The sequence below is a fragment of the Lolium rigidum genome, chromosome 5, assembly GCF_022539505.1.
Source record: "Lolium rigidum isolate FL_2022 chromosome 5, APGP_CSIRO_Lrig_0.1, whole genome shotgun sequence".
Lineage (NCBI taxonomy): Eukaryota > Viridiplantae > Streptophyta > Magnoliopsida > Poales > Poaceae > Lolium > Lolium rigidum.
This window is the reverse complement of record NC_061512.1, coordinates 262,974,837-262,989,987: the sequence shown is the minus strand read 5'-3', so window position 1 is coordinate 262,989,987 and position 15,151 is coordinate 262,974,837. Positions and strand designations below refer to the sequence as shown.

Here is a 15,151-nt window from a genome sequence, read left to right as displayed (position 1 = left end):
TTTTCGCTCCGCCTCACTGGCTCACCGGCCGCACCACGCACTCCACTACACTCCTTCAAACCCGCCGCCGTCCACGCCTGCTCGTCGCCGGCCGGCGCCGCGTCCAATCCATGTCGGGCTCAGTCCGGGGCGGCGGCCTGGTTGTACTCCCACTCCCGCCACCGCTCGCTTCCACGCGCCGCCTCGCCCCGTCCCCTCGGAGGCGCCACCGCCGCGCCGCCCCCGGGGTCCGCGCGGCTGCGGCGGCGGAGGGTGCCCGCGGCCGACGGAGCCCGTCGAGGTGGTCGGCGTCGGGAGCCGGAAGGACGCCGTCATCGACTTCTGCCTGGGATCCCGCACCCTCTCCTCCACCCCGATCCGCTTCTGGTACCGCACTGGAGCCCTCGCAACTGCAGCTAGCGCGTAATGTGGTTGGTGAATTGGGATATTGTGGTTTGTTGAAGCTTAAACCATCCCGAAAGCATGCAATGCCAGTGTTAATTTTGTGAAATGTGGAATAATCGGGCCATTTTGCATCCTACCCCAGGACGATGCCGATGTTAATTACTCTCTCTGTTCCGAGAAGGATGTCGCAGATCTAGTGTGTACTTAATCTAGTGTATACTTCGGGGTGACACTAGTGGAATAGGCGGATTCCTGCGATTGTATCAATCATGCCGCCAGATTGTACTATTTGTAACTTACCATCAGGCCAGGCATCACTGCATCAGTAATGTTTTTGGTTATAATAACTGTGGAGTGGCATATGAATGTTTGTCTCTCACAATGTTAGGCACTAACAATTCGAGGGCCGTTTTATTTCACAATGGTTAGATGCTATTTTCAGTTTATGCGGTGGTGCATTGGAAACTCTTTGTAAGATTCAGTAGTGAAAAATAAGCATGTGATTTTTTGCAATTTATTCTGAACAAAATAGAAAAAACTCCCAATAAACCCAATTCCCTATCATATTTTGAAATGGTAGGCATGTGTATTATTTTCAGTAATCCCTAACTTGCCCTTATATACTTTTTCTTGACAAACTCTGTCTTATACGTAGTTTTGTTTCAGGACAGTACATGCGGATAATTCCGAAGTACAGTTCATACAAAGAAGGCATGGTGCAGGTCTCAAACCTTTCTAAGCCTGTACTTCTGGGACCGATTTCCTATCTTTATCATATCTCATCTAGTTTTTAGCATGAACCTGACAGTTCTTTATTTGCAGAGGCAGTAGTCAGAGACTTGGAATCTCCCTTATCTCTTCATCCATGCCCACCGGCGCTTATAATTGTTTGTGCACTTCTCATCTTCATGTTTTATGCGATTTATTGTTTTCTGTGTTCTTGTTTACCTCAGATATGAGATCTGCATCAGTTCTTCTTTTGATATTAGAAAATATATTACTAGTTGCCGTGTTTGATCATATACTGTAGTATTACACTGTTGCTAGTTCTTAATGTGGCCATTTTTCTAGAAACAAACAATTGACCATGACAATTTCAGCCCATTTTCCGAGCTTGTAATACAGTGGTAACTGGTAACTATTATTATAAATCTGTAGGTTTGTACTGTCCCTGCTATTCATATTGTGTTTTATACCTACATAACATAATTAAAAGTTCAAGACAAGAAAGATACTTAGCTTGTCTTTAAGTATTAACAAACTTGAGCATTCCACGTTCCAAAAAAAAAAACACTACAACAATCCAAGTATCCAGTCCAGGGCATGTTTCATCTTTTCATTTGCCTCGGGGGGAGCTCATGGTGTGAATTTAATATTGTGACTTTCCGCAAAGATGAGAACACTCCTGGGCTAGTTCCGTAAATTATTTTGTACAGGAGACACCAAAGTGAACTGAACAATTTACCATGTCATATGAAGTGATACTCGCCACACATTTCTTACTAAGTTTCGAGGAAGTACTTCTAACAAATAATGGAACGACATGCCTTTTATGCACAAAATGTCTAGGGCTTTTATCGAACTTTTTAGAACCAGAAGGTCAGATTGGTCATTGTGGTGCTAATATGGGTTTGCCTCTGGAGTGCAGCAAACAATAGGTTAACATGCAATTCCAGACACCATGTTGCACTACTAATATTTCTGAGTTTGCCAGGTAAGATAGATGAGATCTTCCATCTTACAGTGATTGCATCCTCTAGGTTGCGAGTGCCGGACAGGAGGCTGATCAAGTTGCTGCACTGGAGCTTCTAAGTGCTGCCAAATCTGCTAATAATCTTGCTGCATCAATATTTTTGAAGCCCTTCTGTTTCGAGGGACAAAGGCGGCAAGTAGAGGTGTAATACTTCTGCCGTAATTTTTTCCTTCATTTATTGAACTGTGTATTGCTGCCTAGAGCCTGATTATCTCCTTTGGTACTCGTGGCTGGGTTTATCCTTAACTATTGTATCCTTTATGGTTCTGCAGGCATCTGATTTGATTGTTAAACTTCAAGCATGCTCAAACTTTCACATTGGTAAACCATTTTCTGACCAGGCTTTAACGCTTTTGCACTAGCGATGAAGTAAACAGACAATGCTCATGGAGGATTTTCATTTTTTGGGGGGTGGGTTCTGTTTGGACTTTATATTTGCTTTAATATGGATCTTGTTATAGACTTATAGTGCTTCTCACCTTTTTTCTTCAAAATAGAATGCGGTGAAAGACTGGAATTAGATAGTCATCGGTGAGATCATTGGTTGTTTTTACCCAAGTTTGTGTATAAACTTGTCATTCAGAATAGGCAAGTGCGTACAAAAGTTATTTATTTCTTTAAAAAAACTAAGGGGCCATGAGCTTTTGGTTCATTTTGAAAGGATAGAAGGGTAAAAGGAGGATAGTGCTGGGAGCTTGGATTACAATTTAATATAAGTTTTGCAGTTGATGGTAGAATCAGGAGCAGAGCCAGGATGCACACTGGGTTGCCAGGGCCCAAGTCCAGCAAAGCTTTTACTCCTAGCAAATCCTAGGCTTTTGATCCTATATTTCCATGGCAGCTAGCCTGTCAGTTTCTCATGGGTCAGCTCACCAGGGATTACTCTCACACACACCCAAAGTGGACAGGCACCGCAACCCATTGCTAAAACCTCTAGTTGCTGCAGTATATTAGCCAATGACTCATTCTTGAACAAAACACCACCAAAAACCATCTTCAGCATTCCGACTGTCATGTTTGGTTGCACATGTGAGTTGAAATCAAAACTTATATAGTTATAGAAGTCACTTGCTATCACACTTATCATAGAAGGTTTATAAAGATGCCCTTATCTCAATGTTATGGATGATAGAGTAGCACGATGTAATATAGATCTGTAATTGTTGATGTTTCATGTGGCGCCAGAGGTAGTGAACTAGTGTCAGTAATTTACTTCTACTGATCTACTTTGAATTTCTGCTATGTAGTTATGTTTGTCTCAAGTGCTATTTGGCACCACTACTATTACATTTCAGCGTCATGTCACTAAGCAGTAGTCACAGCCCAGAACAAATGATATTTAGTTAAATAATTATCTTCCACCCCAGTTATTGAAGCTGATTCACTACTTGAGACGGAAGTGGAGACCCTTGCTGAAGCTCTGGAAAGTGCCAATAATGCTGTCCTCTCGACTATTAGCATGATATCTATCATGATGTCGGTGAGTCTTAACTTATTTTGTGTTGAATTTGTACAAGAAATATTCTAATTGCTGCTCTAATTGATTAATCCTTCTCTTGGCATATCAGGGATTCAATCAGATGTTCTGGAGCTCCCCTGATGCACAAATTAAGGAAGTTGGTCCGGAGGAAGTAGGCAAAGTAATCTGTTGCATTCTCTTACTACTCTGTTTTATGGTCAACACACGAGTTTTTTTTTATTTTAATTCTTACATTGTACAACTCTAACAGCTACTCAAATGCTATGGGGAAGCTAGAGTTGGATTTGGTGCTGGCTATAATGTTCAATCAGCTATTAAGCAAGCTGTTCTTCACTGTCCATTTCTTCGTGAAGGCATAAAGGTGCACACAGTTGTCTCTTAAAACCGTGAACTGCTTAATACTCGTCCACTCATACCAAGAGTAATTGTTGCTATCAATTTGATTGTTTGTGCCAAAAGCAACTGCCTTAAGCATGTAGTCAGGTCATTTGTCAAATATGCAATCTTACTTTGCAATAGCTAGTTCATCTCAAGCATGTGGGACCCTATTGTTTGAGATCTCCCACATTAGAATTATTAGGATGATGCGTTATTTATTTATTTCACTTTCGTTATAACTTTAATTGGTTTCTTTTGCAGGAAAACCCATTCTTGCTTTTAACTTGATCTCTTTCTGTAACCATATTCTGTTTCATGGCAGTGATCTGTGTGTACATTATTTTGATGTAGGAATTGAACAATGTGGTTTTCCTCTCCATTACAACTTCTCGGGTATTGGCTGAGAGTGACATGATATCGACTCTACACATGTTTCGTCGAGTTACCGGGTTCACTGAGGATATTATATTTTCTAGAAATTCTGAACCTGATTTAGAGCCAAAACTCATAGTAGTTTCTCTCCTAACAATTAGGTAAGCCCTTCCATGTCACATTGGCACAATGGCACCTGATTAAGAAAATAATCATACAGTCTTTCTACTTGAAGATGTGCATTAGATCAAATCATGCTTTGTTAATTTTATACTATTCAGTTAATCTTTTAAGCTACATATTTCATCACAATCTAACTATACTACTTAACTCTCTTATGGAAGTCTGAACCTGTGAGCTTCAAGTAGGAATGCATTCAATGTTTAATAATCAACAATTATTATTTAGCAAACATAGTGCCCATTGAGATTCTTATACTTCCTATTTCATACTTAGTATCCCTTCTCTATTTGAATCACATGATTCTAGTATGAATGAACCTGGTCTATGTGACTATGTCGGTACATACTTCTAATTTATTCATGGATTTTATTCTATAACTTCTGCATGTATGAGATCACTATTTTGGTAAATCTATTTGTATTCAGAAGCTTACTGTACAAACAGTGCCTAGCTGGTGCCCTTTTCAGTTTTGTCTGTATACTACTATCTGGTCTTATGATGGTCAGGATTGCATTTTTTGTATGATGTTCATGTATATTAGTAGGATCATATAATTATATGACAAATGTACGCAATGTTTGCTTCCAGAAATAACCGTGGTGAAAATGCTACCTCGGTTAAGGAGGGGTTCCTTTCGAGCTTGGCTTTGCGTTTTCCTTTTATATCCTCTCTTATGGGAGGAGACACTCCAGAGCTTAAACAAGCTTGGTCAAATAACTCATTCAGGCAACCGCCTGATAGTGGATTGAGTTTGGCAGAACAAGGATTGTCAAAAGGTTCAAGTGCTTCTAATTTTATTTCTGAAGAGATGGAAAATGTCAAACCTGAAAGGTAATGTACAGGCACATTTTGTATTTTCCCAGGGAATATATTTCCTTCTTTAGTGTAACTTCCACTTATTATATGCCAAGCGATGTTCATTGCTATTGTCTTAGGGAATCTAATAACAACAACGGGAGAGCACAGCCAGAGTTTCAAGAAGCTAATTTCGAATATGATGGAGAAATTAATATAGATGTTGGCAGGGGTAAAATTGCATACACTAGGTTCTTTGTTTTTTTTTTCCATTTTGGTGGAGCATCCTAATTTTATTCTCATTGGCAGTGGATTTAAGTTCAGAGAAAGGGCATAATTTCTGGAGCAATGCCCCTGCCTTTGCTATTGCACAACTATGGGCTAAAGAGCGTACAACAACAGATAGAGGCAATCGAAGTAATGAGCTCGATGTTATCACTCTGCCTGTTGGTGTAAAATCTCCTGAATCTCAGTATGATCATTCTCCAAATATACAGCCTGAAACTCGTAATGCTACTGATAGCACATCGCCAGCTACTGGGAATGCTGCCTCTGGACCCTCATTTTCTGATGTTGGTTTGGAGAAAGTGATGGAGATATGTAGTTCCGCAGCAGCACTCCTAAAGGGCAGAATGGATAAATCTCGAAAACGTGGCTCAGCTGCCAGCCGAGCTGCATCAATGCTTGTTAGTCTCCCTCCCTGTCTTCCTTATGTTCCTCTGTCATTTTTCACTGGAGACTTATCTTGGATTTTCCACTGGTATAGTTTGCTGTTAAAGTTTAAGACATTCCTCATCTGGAGTTTCAGTAGCTAGCCTGTCTTACTAAAATTAAATCGGAAAAAATGTCAACTGAGTTGAAGTTTTGTTAATCACATTTGGGGATGGGAAGTTCCATCACGTTTTAGTACGATTTTCTGATTTCATGCAGGTTCATGATCAAATTATATGCCTTATTTATGCAAGCTAAATAGGGTGCACCCAAATCCATTCTCATAGTTCACTCTCCAGCTACTCATCATGCTAGGACTGTGTATGGTTTAACACTTTGGTAGATAATGTGCAGTACCCTTAACATCTATAGATGGGTCCCTATTCTATTTTTATTATAATGCTTTGGTTGCTGCATGACAACTATGATCTCTTATATCTTTTATATCGCTTGTAGGATGCAGAAAGAGAACCTGAAAAAACATGGAGCCCAGTAGTTGAAATACAGTTTGGAGAAGGAACTTACAGAGGAAGATGCCAAGAAGGTGTCCCTGAAGGAAAGGTGAAGCCCGTTAATGTACTTGTTCTTCTAATTTGCTGGTTGTAATTATTATCTTTTCGACAATCTTGTTTTCTTAATTTCCATAGGGACGCTTAACCTACACGGATGGCAGCTTTTATGATGGACTCTGGAGGTATGGCAAAAGATCCGGTTTGGGAACCCTTTATTACAGTAATGGTGATGTGTTTCATGGAACATGGAGGGATGGTCTAATTCATGGAAAGGTTTGGTTCACTACTACACTCAGTTGCCATCTTGTACATGGTAGTTATGAAATGGTCACATTAGAAATGCTCTACTCCTCCCTGTTAGATTGTGCTTGTGTTAAATTGTGTTAGATTATGGTCACATATAATTATTAAGTCAAGCATCACCTGCGTTAGATTGTGCGTTTATTCCATGCTGTACCTGATTATCCTCATGGTTACTTGGTGAGAAATATGCACTTCATATCGTAATAGTCCATCAGCATACATCGATCAAATATGGCTGTGTGGCCTGTGTCAGTCGGCATGTTTGAGATGTATTTGCTACAGAACAATTCATACTTGCATTTCAGTTTCATTTGCATAGCTTATATGTGCCTTTTAACTTTTATATGCCAAAATCCTATCTTGAGGCTTCATCCAAAGCCCCCAAGTCTTGAATTCAGTCGGTATTGTAACTAAACATGTGCTCATTTTTATGTTCAGTAAAATCGAATAGTAACATCTTGTATTGTATTAAATGTTGACCATGTATTTTGCATGTTTGATTTAATTTTCCAAGACTCTTTCAAGGTTTTGTGAAATTTTGAAATTTCCCTCTTCTCTTTAGGGTTGGTACTACTTTCACAGTGGTGACCGTTGGTTCGCGAATTTTTGGAAGGGTAAGGCTAATGGCGAGGGAAGATTTTATGCCAAGGATGGGAGCATACTCTTTGGCCATTTTCAAAATGGATGGCGCCATGGGGAGTGCCTGTTGATAGATGTGAACGGATCAAGGTGGTTCTAGTCTATCTCCCTTTTTTTTTTTGAACATTCTATCTCCCATTTAAAATGCGCTCAAGAAAGAGCAGAACTGCAAATAAAGTAAAAGAAGAATTATACTCCCTCCGATCCGAAAAAAGTGTCGATCTGCTAATACAATTACGTTTTGCAACAAAGCCCTTCTCAAATCAGAAAATCATTCACTACTGTGTGCCTCTATGCCTGCATCCAGCCAGTAAAAATCCTCCAACTACTGTGGACTGGAGATGCGGCTTCAGAGGACGGCCAGCAGAGATGAGAGTTGGAGATGGGGTTTCAGAGTACGGCCAGCCGGAGATGGGGCTGGAGGACGGGGCGGAGGAGGGAACCACGCGGCGGCGGCGGCGCCATGGATCTTGGGAATCTCGGGCTTGCCGTGGAGGCGGCGTTTCGGGGATTCTGTGACATGGAATTGGTAGAGGAGGAGGAGCTTGTGCCGGGTGGTGGTTTTGGTGGCGATGGAAGGGGAGCTCGGCGGCATGGCGAGGGAAGGGTGGCGGAGAATCACGAGAGAGAGAACGAAGCAGAGAGATGGAGCGGATCGAGGGGATGCGGGTCAGGGATGGGTCGAGAACTTGAGGGTGAGGTGTAGTGCGGGTTGACACAAAATAAAACCTGAGAACTTTTTTGCAAAATGTACAGAGCGACGCTTTTTTCGGATCGGAGGGAGTACTTTTTTTATCTGAGAAAGATTTAACTTTAGTATGCATTGTGATTACAGGTGGCTTGAAGTTTGGGATGATGGTCTACTTACCAAACGGACTAAGCTGAAAGACTAGTATTCTGATCTAACTGATTTCTCTGGACGTCTTTGGCAAAGTCTTGCTGCTCAGATTAGGGAGGACAATGCTTCCATAGTGCAAATCCTTCAAGACTATATGGTATGGGCTTCTATTATACCTATTTTTAAAAGGAATTTGTATTACACCTCATCCCTTCTGCATTGATTGATCGGCAGACTCTAGCCCCTTCTAATTTAACTATACTACACTACATGACACCAGCGTGTCTAACATGTTACTTTAGTCTTGTCCAATTGTTGGTAGGTGCCTGCTGGAAGCTTTGACAAAGTGATTGTGCTATTTTTCAAAGCTGTGAGCTGTAATGGTTGCTGGATCCGCCCCAAGAAGTATGGGAGGCTCTCGTCATAATTCTGTTATTCAAAGTAGGGAAGGGAAACACCATCACAAGCACAAAGAAGCACGCCTGGTTCTTTTTGCTGATAGCTGCTACATATTTCTAGGCTCTGTATGCGGATGAAGAAAGTCTCCACATTTCCAATTGAATACGCCCCATCAGTACCAAATGTATATAGTATTAGTGTGTAGATACTGATGTGCATCTTATTTCAAGTTTATTTGCATATCTCCACATCGCCCAGTCAGTAGGTGCCCAATAATTTGATGGTACTGCATTAACTGTAAGGAAGAGGTGACATAGGGTCAAAGAGAGGGAATCCATGATGTAGATAGATATTGTGCTTAGTGTGTGTGTTTCAACATTCATTTTGAGCTGTTTGGCGACCGTAAGTTGATTAATACGGTTTTGTCAAGAAGTTCTTCACTGGTGGACAACAATAGTACTATTGATTAATCCATTCTTGATAATGCCTAATGGTCCAGATCAGCTAAAACGTGGCAGGATTCGGAGAAGTTTGGGTGTTTCCGTGAGGATATATATATAGGTGATAGGACTAAGAGAGTGGTTTACCTGAGGAGGCAAAGTGCCATTCGCCTTCTTGGTTATGTGCATGGTTTGATCAATCTGTCATGTCCGATTAGATTGGACATTCGTGTCTCTTTAATTTTTGTGAGATACTATATTCATGGTTGGTCAAACACATTTTGTTGCTAAAGAAAAGAGGAGAGTGAACTCATGGTTCCAGGCCTTTCAGGCCTCTCTTGCGTGATATTGCTTCTTGAGGTAGTAGACTGATTGCCATGTTTTCATTTCATAGCATCCTTTTGGACGGGTGGCGCGCTGCAGAAGTGCAGAGCAAATTTCTTTTTCCTTGCAAGGTCGACCCACTGCGCGCCCACATGTAGTTTTGAGTTGATGACCAGTGAAGAAGATCGGGTGACAGCCTGCCACTGGGCGTACTACTGGTTCTGAGAATACAAAGAAACATTCTCGGTCGCCATTAGCTTGAGCTAACAGTCGAGTTAGTGCGCAGTGCATAAGGCTTATGACCGGGTTGAATGGAATTTCTTGAGGAAGGTTCTTTCCAGATTGGGGTTTGCCCAGGTTTGGATTGAATTGATCATGTCTTGTGTGGAGTCTGTTAAATATCAAGTCCGTTTCAATGGGAAAGAGACAGAACAATTTTGCCCAACAAGGGGGCTTCGGCAGGGTGATCCATTGTCCCCTTATTTATTTTTATTATGTGCTGAAGGCTTGTCTAGCCTGCTTCGGCATGAGGAGGAAGCGGGCAATATTCTGGGGGTCAAGGTTTGTCGAGGGGCACCAGCGGTTTCTCATTTATTGTTTGCTGACGACTCTCTTATTCTTATGAGAGCAGATTTACAGAACGCCAGGTGTCTCAGGAAAATTTTGGAGGATTACTGCAATGCCTCGGGTCAGTTGGTGAGCGAGGCGAAATCCAGTATCTTCTTTAGCCCATGTACACGGGTGGAGATTAGAGAGGAAGTGTGCACTGAGCTGAATATTATGACGGAAGCAATAACAGATAAATATCTGGGTCTGCCCCCTCTGATCGGTATGGATAGAACTGATTGTTTCTTACATCTTATTGACAGGATATGTGCGCGGTTAGCAGGGTACAAAGAGAAAATGTTATCCTATGGTGGGAAGGAGGTGCTTTTGAAGGCGGTGATCCAGGCGATCCCCGCATATGCCATGTCAGTTTTCAAGCTGCCCAAACAAGTAATTAAAGGGATACAAGATGCTATGTCCCGTTACTGGTGGGGAGATGAAGATGGACAGAAACATATGCATTGGTTCGCGTGGTGGAAGATGTGCGTTCCGAAGTCGAAAGGTGGAATGGGATTTAGAGATTTACATTGCTTCAATTTAGCGATGTTAGCTAAACAAAGTTGGAGGCTGCTATGTGAACCAGAATCTCTATGTGCTCAGGTTCTTAGAGCAAAATACTACCCTACAGGTGATATCCTTAATGCACAGTTGAAAAAGGGCTCCTCATACTCATGGCAAAGTATTTGGGCGGGGCTACAAACTCTAAAGCGAGGTAATATTTGGAGAGTCGGGGACAGCTCAAACATTAATATATGGTCTGATTGTTGGATACCGGAATGTCTGCTCCAGGAAGATTATCACTCCTCGTGGCAATACAATCCTTACAAAAGTATCTGAACTCATCGATCCCATTACAAGATCTTGGGATGAACCCTTGATTAGATCTATATTCAGAAGTGTGGATGTGATGAGAATTTTAAGAATCCCTCTTTCGGTAGGAATGATGGACGATTTTGTTTCCTGGAATGCCACGAAATCTGGCATATTTTCTGTCCGGTCTGCTTATCACTTGGAATGGGATCACCAGCATGGAGAGAAGTTACGCAGAACTATGCAGCAGGGGTCGGCAAATGTGAACCCAGTTTGGGCGAAGGTTTGGTCTCTTCGAGTCCCAGCTAAGATGAAAATTTTTGCTTGGCGGTTTTTGCATGGTGCTATTCCGTGTAAGGCTATCTTGGCCAATAGACATATTATTACTAGCAGTGTTTGTCCGGTGTGTTTGGTGCACTGTGAAGACACACAACATTTGTTTTTCAAGTGCTCAAGGGCTGCGGAAATTTGGGAAAACCTGGGCATTGCTAATTATATTCTGGAGGCTTGTCATGAAGACAGGGAAGGTTCGGGAGCGTTTGAGGCCATGCTCAGACTACCAGACAGGAAGTCACCTCTAATTCCAGAACTCGGATTGAAGGAGATGATCACAATTGCCTGTTGGTATATTTGGTGGGAAAGAAGGAAGATCGCCCATGATGACAAGGTTCAGAAACCTGCTAAATCGGCACAGGCAATAGCAGCTACTGCTCTTAATTATTGGCGTGCGCTGAAGAAGAATGCAAGAGATCGAAGTATTGGGTGGGAGAAGCCAAGGGAAGACTTTGTTAAACTAAACGTCGATGCGGCTTTCTCATCGGACTCTTGTTCGGGTGCTACGGGGGCAGTGATTAGAGATGAGAAGGGTGCATTTATTGCCGCTAGTAGTTGTGGGCTTCAGTTTATAAGTGATGCCACTACAGCGGAGGCAAGAGCTGTTCGGGATGGTTTGATCTTGGCGGGTCAGGTTGGGTGCACCAGGATTGAGGTTGAGAGTGATTGCTTAGAGGTGATTGATACTATGTTAGATAATGGCAACTCAGCAGGGGTGGCAGCGGCGATTTTTGAGGAGTGCGCTTTTCTAGCTAGGGGTTTTGCTAAAGTGTGTTTTAAGTTCTGCCGGAGAGAGAATAATAAGGTAGCTCATAGATTAGCTGCTAAGGCCAGTGGGTTTCAATCTGTCGTTTGGATTGATGACCCACCTGATTGTATAGGGGCTGAGTTAGCAAACGATGTAAACCTCTTCTCGATGTAACTCTTTGTGTTGGTAAAGCAGCAAGTACCAGACGCACTCTTTTCCTTCCAGGGTACCTAAGGGGGCTGGAAGGTTTTTAATGAGGCGGCTTGCTGGCTTAATATATATGATTGTTCAAAAAAAAAGTGCGTCCAGAATTACGTCGCAATTGTTATCATGTTCCTGCCGACGAGTGTTTGACCAAGTCGCAAGGGATTTTTTTTTGTGTCGCAAGGGATTTTTTTTTTGTGTGGGTTCAGCGAGCATAGGTGATAGAATGGTCGAATCATTTCCAGAAACCCAGAGCCCACCCTAACTAGTGTACAGGCAAATCGGTAGGGAAAACGACGCTTTGTATTAGAGAACAAATGTGTGAAGGATAACCAAGTTTATCTAGGGGGCGGACGCTAGCAGGACTTGAGTGCCTACTACCCTAGTGTGCAGGCAAATCCGTATAGATGACGACACAGCATACAACAAATACCTGAAGTCTCCGCGAATTTGCGATATACTACTGTATCAAAAACAAAGGTGACCTTATGGTTCTGGCTTCTGGGCGTCTCTTGCGTGCTGCTGCTTCCTGAAGTGGACGCGTCAACTGGCATTATTTCATTTCATATATCGGGCAGGGCATGCAATGCAAGATGGATCGATCCATGGATGGATGGTACATGACATAGATGTAGAATTCAGATTACATTACATATGCCATAGATGATAGATGTAAACCTGTCTGCTTGTGTGTACACCGTGCATGCGTGCCGCGTGGCAGAAGAGGGTTGACGCGCTACCTTTCTATGTCGACTGACCGGTGAATGGGGTGTCAGCTGGCCATTCGTCGTGCTGATTCTCACTTATTGGAGCGTATCTTTGCTCGGTGCAGAATTAAGCTTCAGTCCCACTCGACCTGCCCTGCCGACGAGTGCTTGCTGACGGAGGGGAGACCACCGTCGATCGGCTCGCCGTCGCTGTCTGCCCCGCGCGCCGTCCAAAGTGGAAGGAGACTGGTCGGCCGGGCCGCGTGGAAAAGCGCTGATCCGGACAAGTAATCCCCCTGATCCTCCCTCGCAGCTCAACGCCCTGTGCCGGCCTGTTGCAAGATGCCGTGGATCCACCCGCACGCGCGGGCGGCGCGGCTGCCGGTTGGACTTGGACGGCGGTCGTCGACTCCGGCACCGATAACGCAACAGCAACGGCCAGCCGGTGCTGACGGGGTCCTCAATCATGCATGGGCATGGCACGACCGCACGGGTGAGCCGCAGACAGAGACGGCGACCGCGGCGGAAACGCGAGGGGCCCACCCGATGCTCGTTGTCGCGCCGTCCGTTCCCATGTCCACCGGCGTGTCTGCCTCGCTACCGGCCGGCCGGCCGGCCCCCGCGTGCATGTGCCGTGGCCGCGCCGCCCGCACTTTTCAAATCTCTCGACAACTAGTTCCCACTTTTCAGCACACTCATCAACACATTATCTCTTCGATACTACAGCATATGACTCGGCCACCGTGCGTCGTGTTTGTATAATTTTTTATTTTATTTAACACAGCCCCTATGAACGCACACACGCACACCCTATCTCTATGAGCACCTCCGAAATATTGATCCGTGTTTGTATAATTCTGGTAGGACATGTAAAATAATTGTTTGCGTCCGCGCCGCCGAAAAATATGTCTGCACCCAGCTCAGCGGCTCGACGCAAATACCCGCAAAATAACTGTTTGTATCCACGCTATCGACAAATACGCATGCATCCAGCCCACCGGTCCGTCACAAACTGACTGTTGTTCGCGGGAACGCATTCTGAGACCGAATTTACATCGTGAATGAGTCTGCGTATCCGTATCCGTGTGGCATGCTTGGCCCCTCTGTCCTTCTTTAATTAATGCAGTGGCTATGTGCATAGCAGGTCTATTGCGGTCAAAATATGGGCACTGCCGTTGGGGAGCAGACGCATACGAACATATTAAAAAAAATCCAATTCCATGCGCACATTCGACCTCGTAAACATACACAAATCGTGTTTAAATTGTCGTCAAGCCGTCGGAGATGCCTTTATTCAAAGTAGGACAGGCCATGGCGGTCACGGGGATTCAACGCCGAGGCTCCCGCGCAGTTCGTCCTCAGTCCATGACCATGGTGGCACCGACCCGAAAACGTGTATGTTTTCTCCTTACCTTGTATTCTTTGTTGAGGCTAGTAATGTCTTCCTACGTGCTAATCACCTAATTTTGGGATTCTAACTCTCAGTGCTTCAATGCATGATAAGGTTCTACGTTAAACAACTTCTAAATTTATTGAATTTGACTACTACCGAAAGGTGCAATAACGGTCAACGGATCATTTGCATCCATGAAATACAATACCGTGGGCATGCTCCAGGTGGTGGAATAGCACGATCTAGTCGGGGGCATAGTGATCCCCACAACATGCTTGCTTGAATAAAACGAGGAGAAACAGAGAACAACGACAAGTTGAACCCGCCACAAGAATATTGTCTTCACCTTCCTCTGAAACATTTCTTTCACTCAAGCGTGAGATCATCTGCATCTTTTTCCAAGCGACTCTCTAAGCCAAAGGATCGATTTTAGTTACCATCGCGATAACGAAAATAGGAGTTCATCTATTTGTATGTTGTAGAAAATAGTGTAAACGTCTCTGCTCCCACCTCTGCAGCTATAGGCGGCGGTGGTGAAGCGGCTCTGCTTGCGTACACCCAAATGACCGGCGACAGTCCGCTATTTGTATTGCGAAGTCAAAGAAATATATTACGGACACGGGAGGGGGGCATTGGCCCCCTAGTCCACCACACAGTAAGTATGTAAAACCCACTTAACTATTGGGACTTGATGGTCCAGGCTTCGTCGTCTACGACCATATCATCGAGAACACAGTAAGTGCTGCCAACCACCATGCAGTGGCACTAAGGTCGACGTCCAACTGGTATGTGGCGTACCGCTTGTTCGCTCCGACATCAAAGGCTAACAAGACACTCTC

The 15,151-nt window shown here is 43.7% G+C and overlaps 1 pseudogene; it reads left to right on the top strand.

The window, feature by feature from the left end:
• Positions 1–110: 110 nt before the first annotated feature.
• Positions 111–9,132, top strand: LOC124651970 (annotated as a pseudogene).
• Positions 9,133–15,151: the final 6,019 nt, after the last annotated feature.